Source organism: Gorilla gorilla, chromosome 16 (assembly GCF_029281585.2).
Source record: "Gorilla gorilla gorilla isolate KB3781 chromosome 16, NHGRI_mGorGor1-v2.1_pri, whole genome shotgun sequence".
NCBI lineage: Eukaryota > Metazoa > Chordata > Mammalia > Primates > Hominidae > Gorilla > Gorilla gorilla.
The window spans coordinates 38582102-38594935 of NC_073240.2; positions in this window are offsets into that span (position 1 = coordinate 38582102).

The following is a 12834-nucleotide window of genomic DNA, read 5'->3' on the forward strand; positions in this document are numbered from 1 at the left end:
AACCTTCCATGCCACAAGTATTAGAACTGTTATAACTTCATCTTTTGAAAAGGGGACATACACTAAAAAGAAATTCACAGAGTTATGAAAAGAAGTGCAATGTAAGCCTATCCTCCATCTCCATCATTTGCAGATAGATCATTTCTCCAAAAGGACATTGATGAAGACTTTCAAGCATCCTTTCCCTGAGAATTCTCCTGCCAAAGCTAAACACCATTATAGCACTCTTTGGATAATACATCTCCTCCAATTGCAAATGCCATGGTTTGACAATGCTCTCAGAAGTTCTTAAAGAAATTAAAGATAGACTTCCTATAAATAGACTGCCAATGCCTTTATATTAATTGAATTTGCCATCTCCCAAAGATTCTTTGGTGTGGCTAGCTGGAAGGTAATACAATTTGACCATTATCCACTTAAAGCAATTGAAATAAAATCTGTGTTGCATAGAATTAAAATCATATTTGGTGGCAATATTCGTCAGTAAGGATCATACCTAATCATACTGGAATGCTCTGAATTTCTCATGTGTAAATAACATTTCCAACTAGAGGCTGGAGGCTGGAGAAGACATTTTGGGCATTTCTCTGTTGTAGTCTGTATTACCATGGTAGCAGAAGGAGCACCAGACGGAGAGTTAGAGGACTGGGTAGAAGTCCTGGCATGACCACCATGTGTGTCCAGATGAATCCTGTCCTGTCTATGGACCTGAGTCGCTATTGATCTAAAATATGACCAGATGATCTAGAAACCTCTCTCCTCCTCTGCAATGGTTTGTCTCATCTGAGTAAACACGAATAGGAAGACAATGTGAGATGTTGCTGAGAGAATGTTATTACACCTTGGGTCTTCAGAAATCGGGTTTTTCCCAAAGTCACAGTGTCTCAGCCAGAGCCCCGCAGCATTTTGCTATCATATAAAAGACTAAATATGGAAAATGTTTGTCTGCTAAAGCGAATAGGAAAATGCAAAAATTTTTAAGTCATTTAAATATTTAACCAGAGCATAACCATTTATAATTTATAATTTATTATATTTTAAATAACTTTCAGAAAGAAATTCTGCACAGTTGCTCAGATTGCTTGACAGTCAAGATTGCCCTCAAGAAAACAAAGCACAACAAAAAAAGTCTTTTGTTGTTGTTATTATTTCTGCTATCCTAGCATTTTAGGTCTAAAATAAAATCTCCTCCAATTAATGTTGACAGGCCTCCTTTCTGAAGATCATAGTTCTGATACAAATAACTTTTCCATGGGTGTTTTTTATTTGGCTCTGTGGTGGTAAAATGCTAGCTAGTGTTTACAGAGAATTTATGTGAACATTCCTGGGATATGAATTATCAGAGAGAAGCAGTGAATGCATTATATGAGAGAAGTATTAAATTCCTCTTCTCACTTGCTAAAGAAATACCTGATTTCTGGTAACTTATTCTCTATTCTCTATACCTGAGAAACCCGAGTGTGAGAATGAAAACAGCCCCCCGACCCTGTTCACGAAAGGATCACTGTGGCCACAATGTCAGTGCACAGTCTTGACTTCAACCCTATCCCCCGGTCTGTTCCACTTTTCCTTTTTCGTTCTCCAGTTATTGCCACGAACCAGAAACTTCCCACAGCATCTCACGGTGTTTTCTTGAAAATAACAATGCTATTAGAACACAATAAATACATAAACAAATCAATGAAAGCAAAATGACAGAGTTTTGAATCATCGTGTCTAGGTGGCAGAAAAATTTCTCCTCATCCTCAAAAATATATAAAACTATTGGAAGTTTGCAGGAAATTTTTTCAATGATGTTCTTTAAAACTCTTTTCTCTTCAAGTAAAATTCTCTCTTAACAATGAAATTTATGAGAGATACTCACACATTTAGAGTAGACGAATGTGAAACTGGTAGGTCTTCATCATAGTTTGTCTTTACATCTGTGCATGTTTACATCTCATACCTAAATACCGATTTAAATTTTTTAACAAACATAACACTTAAATTCCATTTATTATTTCTTGGAAATCTCAATATATAAACCAAACACAAGACGCACCCAGTTTATCTCTCATTTCCCTAATTACATATGCAATGGTGCCTATTTATCAGGCAGTGCCTGCTTGATCCGAACTTTCCAGTGGATTTTAGATGACTCTGTCAGTGACACAACCAGGTTAGTTCAAAGACAGCGAAAAGCACTTGCATCCAAATGAAATCTATATTTGGTAATTCTTAAAATATCATTTTTCCATGGCTTTGTAGGGCATATTGCTTACTCAGATAATGTGCATGCCTTTCCAGTGAGGCAGTTTTTTGAAATGTGATCTTGGGTCAATTTATGTTAAACTTACTTACTCCACACATAGGATGAGTAATGCCAGATAAAGCACTGTCATTAAAAGCATTTTTATTAAGGGGCTGGTAGAGAAAACCTTTAAGCAATGTTATCAAGCTCTTTGTTGAACCAGGTGGGACATCTATATGAATAGGATCTCTTCAGACCTAGACCTCAGCCACAGCACACCTGGCCTATGTTTGGAAAAGAAAGTCTCTCTTGTTTGGCTACATAGTCGGCTACAAAGAGCCAAGACAACTTTAATTTATCCGTTAAGAATGGAGGCCCATATTTAAGAGTCATCAGCAATAAAGGAAAATACACTGGATCATTTCAAGTGCATGCTAATCATTTAATGTAATAAATGGAGCAACTCTAATTATCTCCCGAGGAAATGATTTCACACTAAAACAATGGGAATGAAGAGGTTACTTCAGGAGCATAATACCCAGCTGAAAATTACTCATGTGAATCTGGAGATTTCTCTTGCATTTCAGAGGGGAGGGACTTTTCCCCCATACCCCTAATTCAGTTGCCTCCTTAACGGGGTTAAAGATATTTAGCACCAACCCTGCCGTGTGCTTGTTTTGTAACCCCAAGCAAAGCTCTCACCAGGCTCAAGATCAGTGTCCTTCCTGACTGCTTTGAAAGCTGCTCCCTAATAAGAGGGTATCTGACTTCAATGCAGCAAAACAAATAAATTAGTCTAGAGATCACTGTAACCTCCTCACTTCCTATTCCTTGCCTCCCCCAAAATGATCAATCCGCCACCTACGCTAGCCATTGCAAAAGAATTTCCAGTGAAATGCTTGAAATAATTTTTTAAATGTTTCAATCTGTCATGACCAATATTTTTAAAAATTTTAAGTGTAGTTTTTTAAAGCTATTTCTGTTTACTTTTTGGCATCACAAAATTAAGGTTAAGAAATATAATGGATGATTTGGGGAAGAATAAAATGTTTAATGATTTGGTTGCTTCTCTTGCAAAAGACAGATTTCACCATAAGCTTAAAATGGTTTGCTAAATTCTATATTTCTGTTGCCTCATTGTTCTGTTTCTTTTGATGAAACACATAAAACAAACACTGTCTGTTTAGGCATTTTAAAAAACATATTCACATTAAATAGAATAACTACAGTGGATGGGTACACACCCTGAAAACTAGGTAGCAGAATGATTTTGACTTTTTCAAATCCTTCAAGTAAATCCAAATCTAAACAAATAGACAGACAATATAGACTTGATTTTTGAACAGTTCTTCCCCCAATTTCTCATTGCTCTGGTTTTGGGAATAAGGAACACATTAGAAAAACCTTTCTCTTCAGAAATAACAAAGAATTAGGAAATTGTGTCTGTTTAACTTCTACATATAAGCTAAGACATTCTAAGTACATATTTTTCATTGTGAAAATAATAAATGTAAATAAATTCATAACTCTGTCTCTGTTTTGGTCATATTCAAAGGTATGTTGAATAAGGAATCAAATCCTCTTTAGATTGAAATTGATAAACACATTAGAGAACATGAAAAAATTACATAAAATAGAAAACAACCCAATGCAAGACTGATTAATTCTCCAATTAGTGTAAAAACCATAAGCGGAAATCACAATTTTGAGGGAGAAGATTTGCATTTATTTAAAACCGACATCCATATTTTATAAAAGGGAATGCTTTGACTTTCTTTTTACCTTAGTATCCCTGCTGTCTGTGTACATGAAAACAGCCAATATCAGATATGAAGTTAATTGGAATCAACTGCGCCCATCTTTACAGGAACACACCGGAATGTGTACCATTCAGGCTCGGCTTACCATAATATTCTCTACGGAATAGTTGACCACAGGATTCTCATTCACAAACAGCCAGGTTAAACAGTTAAATGCTAGCAAATCCTGCATAGCCCTGTGGGAAATTTCACTTTAATCCCGAACTTATAAGAGGACAATCAAAGCCCAAAGCCTGGGTAACAAATCTGATCCTCTGTTGCAATCTGTGTCCTCATGGGAAGGAGAGAGGTGCTCTCCGTACAAGCCCTAGATGGATAAATACCTAAATGATGAGATAGATGGGGAATGCAGAAGAGGCGTCTGGCCTCAGCCATTCGCTTCCAATTCCATATTACACTGTGAGAGGCAATTCTTGTGCAGCTCAGGAGCAGCCAGTCCTGATTACTAGAAGTTGAAGTGTGGCTTAAGGAATGATTAATGACAGTGTCGGGAGGAAAACAAAGCACAATGAGAGTTATCTCTAATCCACCTGCCTGCAGATGCTATAGTAAGGGAATGAAAATGGCCCCGGTGAGCCCTGATGATAAAAAAATCAAACTAGAAAGGTGCAAAGCTGTAGATATGTATTAATCTGATATATAAAAACTAGGTCTTAGCTTGAATAAAGCATTAGGCATGAATGGAGCCCCATAGGTGATAGTTACTAGGCCATAGTGGACTTCACATTGTCTGTATTTTTTAAATCAAACAGAACTGTTCCCTTCAGTATTGCCTTTGACATTAATAGGTTGGTATTTGAAAAGTCACAGTTCACTAGATGAGCAGGCTTGTGAGTGCAAGCTCATTAAACAAACCCCCTTTTCTTGTTGTTCTTAAAAAATACGATGACACCATACCACCACCTTGTGGTTTTGCTGTGCACATACACACTACCCCCGGAGAGGTCTAAAATTCAATCACATTTTCCAAACGTAGAAATCCAGGTGGAACGTAATTATAAGATCGATGGTGTACTTTATAAGCAAGTACGTTTATGAGTGGCTTTCACCTAAGACAACACAATGCCAATAAGATCATTGAAGTTTCATAATGTATTTTTGGATGCCATATGAGGTCTCAGCCTGGTCATTCCAATTATCTATTTTAATTTCAGGCCACCAATGCAACGAGATCAGAAGACATCAAATATCCATCTATGTGAAGAGAATGAACAAAAGTGTTTCACACACCTGTTCCCTGGCAAGTAGTCACTGACTTCCAATATTCAACAAAGCTAAGTAACAACACTTTGAGCTTTTCATAATTTTTCTATGTGTGGAAAAGATTGTGAAGCAGTGAAATGTGTATGTGCTTTCTTCTAAAACAAAGAACATTTTACTCATGTCCCCACATCTGTAGACAGAACTCTAAGCACTTTTAAGAGCTAAATTTTTATGTTTGGGCATTTTGTTGATTTGTTGACTCGCTACGCATTTGCCTTTTGATATGATCTTGATTCGATGGAAGCAATAGCATTCCATAATTTCATCTGGTTAGCAATCATTCCTGCTAGGAGGTAGTGATGGACAATGATGCAGGCAGCCTCAGGATATTCACTTATTCCCAGGTTTGGGAAAGCTGCTTCTGCTATTGTCCACAGTGCTAAGTGCCTATTGCATTCTCTCCCCTTTAATCTAGCTAGCAACAAGTTAGATGTTAATTCATATTTCATGCAAGATTTTTAATACTGAAAGTCTAATGAAGATTTAGCGTTCCGTTTTTTAACAAGGCTGACGTTACTGTTGAAAGAAAGCAAATACATTATTTTAATTAATATCAATTCATAAGTGCTCTTGATTTATATATTAAACAAAGAGAGAAAGTGTCTTGTCATACACGACAATTGATTCTGTATTCACCCATCATTTACTCAGAGCCCATTTCCCCCCTTCTTGCGTGGGAAATGCATGATGGAAGCCGCCATGTAGAATTGTGTGTCTCTCACATGCTGTTAATGCTGTGCTGTGATCACCTCACCCCTTATTTCCTTATGACGAGTTTCAAGTCAGTTCCAGCCAACTGTGCTAGTCTCCACCTGACATCTTCTCCTATCAAATAAGCAGCCTCTATTGTTTTAAGCTTAATGCCTTTGTGTATGGCACAGCCTTCCAATAATCGCAGAGGGCCTGACAACTCATGTGTTATAAAGGCATAATGTTAGGCCAAAGGAGGTAATTAATAATAGCAGTTTAATGCAGCTGGGAGCAAGAATTGCCTTACAAACCAAAACATCTTCAGCCATTTAGCTAAGTACAGAATTAGCAAGATGGCAAGGACCTGAATGGAGAAACAAATGCCCTGCCTTATGTGTTATGACACAGTAGGCAGTTAAGAAAATTCCAGAATTTTAGAAGATGCTCTGATCACACCAGACCATTATTAAATTGAATATTAGCTATTAATTAAGTTCTGGGGAATTTTCTTCTTTCTCCCTTTCATTCTTTCAGTGGCAGCAAATTGTCTTCTTTTGAAGTCAATGCCATGATTTCCTCATGTGAAACCTCTACACCAAAGGAGGCAGTGTTCTGGTCCTGCCTCCCTACCTCTCTCCTCACGCCCACCCCCACATACATACACACGCTGTCAAGTAACTTATGTCAATTTCCAACAACAGCAAAACAGTAGACACTAGAGCACTTCACATTCTGTGCTTTAAATAAAAACTTTTTTCTCTGAGATTTGTTGCTACATTCCTACCCCAGAAAGACCCTAGAGATACAGGCAGAGCCCAGAAAGATATCCTGTGAGTGGGCCAGTGGGAAGGGGAGGAGCTGCAGTACTTATGTAGAATGTTTTTAAGCCAAAGAAAGGATTTTATTTCTTCTTAATTGTTAGGCTGTGTACAAGTTAGTAATTATTTTGTCCTCCTCCAGTACCATGACAAACACACACACACACACAACACACACACAGGCACACTTAATGCTTCACGCCGGAATCACTCCAACCAATAATGCTGACTGGCTGCTGTTTGTGGGGAGAAAACATTCCAAAGCCCCAAGTCAAGATATTAATCCCACCCTATTTTTAAGAGAAAAATAAATCATTTGCCAAGAGCAAGACAATTGAGACCATGAGAGAGGACCTGACCTGCAAAGCCAGCCAGATTCCTCTCCAGTCTAACCCAGTCTCTTCATTCCATGGGTTTAAATCTAAAGGTATATTTGTCTTTCAGACTGTCTTTCTGGACTATATGGAGGCTCCATCCCCAGCAGTGGATGTGGCTTCCTCCTCCAACCTCCTGAGAAGTAGAAATGGCATGAGTGTTTTATGCACACTTTATTACTCTGCAGGGTCAGCTCGGACTTGGAAAGATGCTTCGGAAATCAACATGCGAAGGAACACTCCACGCCAATAGGAGTGAGAGTTACATTTATGCTCTATAAAATAAGGCATCTCCCAATTTATTTACCCTGGCATGATTATTTATCTGGCATTATATTGCAGCAGTAATCCAGGGAGTTGCTTTGTAGTTACTCTGTTACTGCTCTTGTTTTGCAGTAACTCTGTAAATAACTTGTGTCACCCCTTCTATGTCCCAGTTCCAGATGGAAGATAAGACGTTATTTCTGCTTCAGTGCAAAATCTTAACAGCTGATGTAAGGAGGTGTTCAGATTCCTATCTAAATTACATGCCAGATATTCTGCATTAGCATTGTTAGGCGGGTTATTTATCTACAACCTGAATATATTTCCAGGATATCAAATGATGACTTACAAGCTATCTCCTGTGATGTGATGTGCAAGCCTAGAGCAATGTAAGAAAAATTTTAAAACCCCTCCATGGATGATCCTAGCTTAGAAAAACTGATTCAACATTGTTCTATTTACCTTAATTAACACAAATCTTAGCCATATTTGTTTATAACACTGTGTTAGTGACTAAATAAAACCATTATGAAGCTGCCTACAAGGCCACTGGGTATGCAAGGAAAACTACACAGTCATTACTACCCAGTAGAGGGCAAACACATTGTATTTTATTGCTAATTTGGACCAAATCCCTGTAATTTGGTGTTTAAAGATTGTGCATGGGTTATGAGCATACAGTTGTTGAATAAATGTACCATGGTATGTTTTTAACATCTGTGGAGATTTTGATGGAGTAATAGTCTCCTTTCTGTATAGCTTAATGTAATATATTATGTATTTGGAAATTTGAGCAAGGTACACTATTTGGAAAAGAAATCACAAAAGAAGATTTGCTTGTGCTGTCTAGAACTCCCTTACATTGCTGGAATCTAGAAAGGAAGAGCAGGATTAAAACAAAACAAAACAAAAAAACTACGTTCAGGTGAAGAAATGTTTTTTTCCACGTGATCTTTGATTTCCCTTTGTTAGGAATAAAGCTCTTCATCTCTTCCCCACTCCGAGGTTGCTTTTCCTCCAAGTGGAAGGTAGTTTGGGCCAATATGTTGTGTTATTCCATTAGTTTATGTTTTAAGACTAAGGAGAGATACTTCTGTGTTATAAATTATTTATAGCACAAGAACAAAGGGAGGCTGTCAGGGCTGCTGCTACTTTGAGAAAATAAAAAAGAAATGATGAATTTATGGAGAATCCAATTTAATAAAGAGGGAGGAGATGCAACTGCTAATTATTAACATCCATCTGCAGACAGAGACCTGAGAGTAAAGAATTAGATGGATACATTTACATCTGTCTGCCACCAAAAGAAATCTCACTAATGGTTTTCCACACTGTCACCAAACGCTCCCCATCCAGCTTCGAGAACCTTGGAGACACGTGAAGATATTTTAATCAACAGCAGGGCATGGAAGACATGCAAAGAACTTTAGAAATGGGCACTGAAAAACACCACCACTTCCTCCTGCACTCTCTGCCATTCTGAAAACACCAAATAATAAAATGTGGTGTGGACTTTATCTTTGTATCTAACTGATGTGGCGAGCAGTGATTTTTGAAAACTTTTCTATTGAAGCAGCTGCAAGGCACATCTCTGCTGACATCAGGCACAGTGTAGAGACAGAGGTATGAATGAATGAAGAATGTCCAGCAAAAAAGAGAAGAAATGGTTTATCGTGGGGGAATTTTTTTGTTGTTGTTATTTTATTTTGATGCTGAACCTACCTCTTGTCTTCTGGACGTTGCTTTCATGAACGGGAGGGAACAGAAAATGGAATGCTTTGAAAACTCATGATCCTGGGCTGCTGCCTTCTTTTCTTAAAAGGAGCAGAAGAGAAGGATAAATATATTAAGAATTCGTCAAAGAAAAAGAAATGTTCCATGGCTGTGTGAAGCTTGCTGATGGGGAGGGGGCAGGGGGAAGCAGCCCTTCTCTCTTGAACATTACTTTAAGTCTATAGACCCCTGAAAGGGGTCACAATTTCAACTTTGCCCTTGTCATCTTATTTTCAGTAGCAAGGTCATCTATACTTGGGAGGTTTCAAATCACCTTTGAAAAATTTAGGGCACTATTTTTATCTGTCACCCTTCTACACACAAGCCTTGGGCTGGTTCCCATATCGCTATTCATAGATTTGGCAGTTTTTTAGCCTGAATTTTTGATGTGTTGTCCATCATGTGATTTTTCCCAGTTGGTCTGAATTAGCCAGACAGGGTATGGGAAGAGAGGTTTTTCCAATTCTCTGACTTTATCACATATTTTAAAATCAGGCAGAAGGAAAGAGTGGTGTGACTCTTTTCAAAATTTTGGAGATGCCACTTTATTTATAGTTTTCCGCGCTATCGACAAAGTAAGACTTTCTGACAAGATCACACAGCTATTAGTTCAAACCAGATTATTTTTCTTTAAACATTCTTGTATATTTTGTTGAAATTTTCCCAGTTAATAAAACTGCCTTGCAAATTTTTATGAATTTATTTTAAAAGTTCAGGAAACATGGATTTAAAAAACTGGGAATAACTATCCAGTCCTATGATTTCATAAATGTTTCATTCATTTAGTGTTTAGTGCAGGAAGTAATGACTATCCACAGGAAGCAATGACTAATGTCAGAGACAAAGACTAAATAAATAAGTAAGTAAATAAATAAACCACAACCTTTGCTCTTTCTGGTTGGATACTACCCCAAAAAACATGGGACAGGTAGAAAAATGGATAAATATTTCGCAGTTATCTACAGGTTGATTTTGATCAAGTTATTTTCAAACATTTTATAATAATTTATGAAATGAAAATTTTTAAAAGTGTTTTCCCTCATTTTTATTTATCATTAAAGTCATTGGCTCTTATTGGGGAAATTAAATGCTGGAAATATGGCTGCAAATCTCTATAGAGTTCCATACAATGGAAAGCTGACCATGAATTTAATGGGGTCACATATGGTGAATTGGAATAGATGGGCCTGTTTTTAATAGCAATTTTGTTAGAAAGGTACAGAGAGGTCAGCCAATAAATCAATCTGAAATAAACTTTTGAGAATTGTTCATTTCTCATTTTTTTCCCACTTTTCATTTATTATCTGGAATGTATATAAGATGTACAGAAATTCCAGAAAAAGCTTTTCTAACATGGTTTACCAGATGTCAGGGTTACACTGGGAACCCTGGGGACTAGAGGATCAGGAAATACTCCAGAGTGGATGGACCAGTGTGGAGACTCATGGCTAGAGAAGTGACACAAGACGGGGACCTATTAGTGTCTGGAGTATGACCCTTGCCTTCCAAAGGAACACACTCCCTGGTCTCTAAACCTGTATAACTTCTACAGAGGAGAGGGAAATAATTGAGATTTGGGGGAGTTATGAAAGAAAGGAAAGGAACAAAAGTAGATTAACAGAGAGCACTGAAAAGAAGGAATGATTATTCTGTGGGGTCTGTGCCCAAAAACATAGCAATTGAATCCAGCATCCCTTTATCTAGACAGCAGATGTCCAGAGGCCTATCTCAGGGGCTCATTTTCACTTACACGTATCGCTTCTCGGCCTTTTGGCTAAAATCAATTGCACTTACATGTGAAATTCAGTTACTGAAGTTCTGATAAGTATGCCTCCCTGGGCTTAAAAAGAAGAAAGAAACCCTGGTCGGAAAGAAAGGATGTGACCAGAAAAGCAGAAATCCTGCCTCCACCACAAATTAGCTGGCGGATTGAGCAAACTACTTCCCATGAGTTTGGGCCTCTGTTTCTTCACCATGTATGTAAAGAACCTTGGTAACAGGCTTCTTGTAAGAAAGCTGATTACTGGGGGCTGAATTTAGGTGATGAAAGAAGCTGGAAAAAATTACCTCCTTTAGCTCTAGAAATTATATGTTCCTAGAATGTAAGCTAAGGGTATTCTAATCTTATTCTCTCTCTCACCCATACATACACGCAAACACCTGAAGAATAACCTACATAGACTTCCTTTTGGTATAAATCATACCATATATTACAGGAAGGTGAGCTTTCAACTTTTTTAAAATTTTCTCTTATCTAGATATATAAGTTTTACAAACTAAAAATAAAACCACAACCAAAGATTTACAAAGAACAAATTCTCCTCTGTTTTCTTCATCTGTTTTCAAGAAATCCAACCAACCACACTTTTCTCAACAACTGAACTGCAGGCCTACAGAAGGCAGCGAATTCTCAGTATGTCACACAGCACAGTAAATGTTTGATGAAGGCACTTCAAGTCCTGAAGATGGGAATCATGGAAAGAGGAATGCACACTCTTGTAAGAAATAACTCCAAATTTATGAGATTTGATATTAAGATAATAAGATAGATCTGTTAATCCTTTTATGCAAAACATTACTGAAAAAATTACTATGATTTCATCTTTATACTTACAGATTCTCCTCAACTTACGATCAGGCTACACCCCAATAAACCCATTGTACGTTGAAAATGTCAAGTCAAAAATGTATTCAATACACTTAATCTACCAAACATCATAGCTTAGCCCTGCCTACCTTAAACATGCTCAGAACACTTACATTAGCTGGTAGTGGGTGAATCATTTGGCACAAGGCCTATTCTATAATAAAATGTTGAATATCTTATGTAATTTATTGAATACTGTGCTGAAAGTGAAAAACGGAATGGTTGTATTGTTACTTGAAGTATGGTTTCTACTGAACATGCATCACTTTTGCACCATCGTAGTCAAACAATCACAAGTTGAACCATCCTAAGTTGAGGATGCCTGTACTTCTCTCTCATACCACACACCAAACTTATCTGCTCCATACCTCCAGCACCCATTTCTTCACCTGCACTGTTCCTTGCCTCTACCAGTAGTGTTCCTTATTGATTCTCATTTTCCCCACACCCAGGTTCTATTCACTCCTCAAGACTTGGCTCCCACATAGGGCGGTTCTATGTCTCTAGTTTCTCCCAAGACAGTTCTAGTGTACACTTAATGGCTCCATATAAATATTAACAACTGTACCTTTTGCTTTCTGGTTTAGGGAGCAAATTACAGAGTTACTGTGCTAGTTATCAACTTACTGCTTCTCACTTCCTAATACATAATATTTCTTTGCTCAGCATTGTCATGGGAGAGCTGGATCTTGTAAACTTTCTCCTTGCTAAATGGCACAAAGCTAGGCTTTGCGTAGAGGACGCTGGAAGGACAAGACCAGGGGGCTTTTCTTCCTGGTTCTGTTTTTTTGTTTGTTTTTGTTTTTTTTCTTGCCCAGACCACGCAGTGGCCAGCTAGTGGTTTCCTGGCCAGTGATGCGTAGAACCCAGAAGGACACATCCTCCAACAAGTTCCATGGACACTCATGCATGTGGCATCTCCATGAGTTTTCATAGCATGCCAAGGCAGTTTCTT